At 42.6% G+C, this 1,701-nt stretch overlaps 1 protein-coding gene across 1 annotated transcript in view; it reads left to right on the forward strand.

Moving 5' to 3' along the window:
- The window catches only part of CHRNG (cholinergic receptor nicotinic gamma subunit), a 24,488-nt gene that overhangs the window by 20,644 nt on the left and 2,143 nt on the right, over positions 1 to 1,701 (forward strand). The gene's annotated exons all lie outside the window — the stretch shown is intronic.

Below are 1,701 nucleotides of genomic sequence, written 5' to 3' on the forward strand. Positions count from 1 at the left end.
GGTTGGGCATGACGCTGGCCAGAGCACCCCGCTGAGCTCATGGCAACCAGTGACATCACTGGTTGCCAGTACCTGGGTAGGACACTGGCTAGAGCGTCCCCTTGAGCTCCTGTAATCCAGTGAGGTCACTGGTTGCCAGTAGTGCAGTGGGATGGTGACTAGAGCATCCCAGGTTGCTAAGATCTGGGCGGGGAGATGTGCATGGCCCTTATACATCTCCCCGCCTGGCTCTTAGCAACCTGCAATGCCAAGATTGGAAAGGGGGCTGTAGGCACACTGCAAACACATTGCACATCCCCATGTGAACCAAAGAGATGCCACAGCCTCAGGCTGCCTCATTATAAGAATGGACATGGTAATAGGTTAAATACTCTCAGGTTTTTATTGATATCTGTGCCCTGTTCTGTACTGGTGACAGGCACATCAGTGAAAACCCGACAGAGGTTCTCATCTTCCTCTACTACTTAAAAAAAGTGTTATTACTTTTTGTGCCCCCATTGGAGAGATTTTGCTCACTTCCTCTCTCAGTGACCATACAGTGAGTAAGGGAAAATATCCCAAAAGAAAAAACATTTACATTTAGAGTATTTACATTTTAAACTCTTCATCTCCTGTGTGTTTGCATGCACTGTGAGCAAGGAGGAAAGAAGAACCTGAAAAAAGTTTTTTCCTACAAATTATTAGAAGATATTTTAACTGCCTCCGGGCCGGCTGGCCCGGGAGCTCTCTAGATCTGCACATGTTACATATCGCCGCAAACGTCGGAGTGAGAACAATAAGTCTAGGGCCATCAATCACTGATAACACTAAACTGATGAGCGGTAAAAGCTTTTAAAGTGTCGCCTATGGCCAATTTTGGGTATGGTAGTTTCCTGCGATTTCGCGGGTGCGCGCAATATTAAAGCTTGACATGTTTGGTGTCTATTTACCCGACGTGACACAATCTTTTATATTTGACCAAAAAACTGGGTAATAATAAATGTTTCCTAACATAATGTAAAAAAAAAAAAAATCTGTAATTTTTCCTAATTATAGAAAAAAATAAAAATCCCAGTGGTATTTAAATACCACCAAAAGAAAGCTCTATCTGTCCCCAAAAAATTGTATAAAATTCATTTCAGTACAGCGTTGCATGACGGAATAAACGCCAGTCAAAGTACCGCAGCGCTGAATACTGAAAAATGACCTGGACAGGAAGGGGGTCTAAACACCTGGTCTTGAAGTGGTTAAAGATTGCATTATTGTAATACATCTCAAGGACAGTGTTTATTATGTATTCTTCTTCCAGGCAAAGGAATGGCAAATGGCACCATGCAAGATCTCATCCACAGTTTAAGTCACGTTGCTCCAGAGATACGAGCCACAGTAGAGGCCTGTAACCACATAGCAACAACTACAAGGGAAAAGAACGATTTCAAAAGTGTGAGTCTTTAAGCTGAGAAAATAGGGGCCCATTAGTAATCATCTGTCTGCCAGTCAATCCTGTTATCTTGCTGTTTGCAGGATGAGCAGGAAGCAATTTCATAAATGACAATCAGCCGTATTCAATATGGAGTTCTTATTTTTAGGTGCTAATTCTTAAATGCAATAACTCTGAGCAAACAGTCAGCATTGATCTTGTGCAGGTCTGACTTAAGAAGAGTGACTTCCATTTGGTTGCTATGTATAGCTGGACGTAAAGCCCAACTCCAGCCAAAACAT

The sequence above is a fragment of the Nanorana parkeri genome, unplaced genomic scaffold (assembly GCF_000935625.1).
Source record: "Nanorana parkeri isolate BGI_ZX_2015 unplaced genomic scaffold, ASM93562v1 scaffold1947, whole genome shotgun sequence".
Lineage (NCBI taxonomy): Eukaryota > Metazoa > Chordata > Amphibia > Anura > Dicroglossidae > Nanorana > Nanorana parkeri.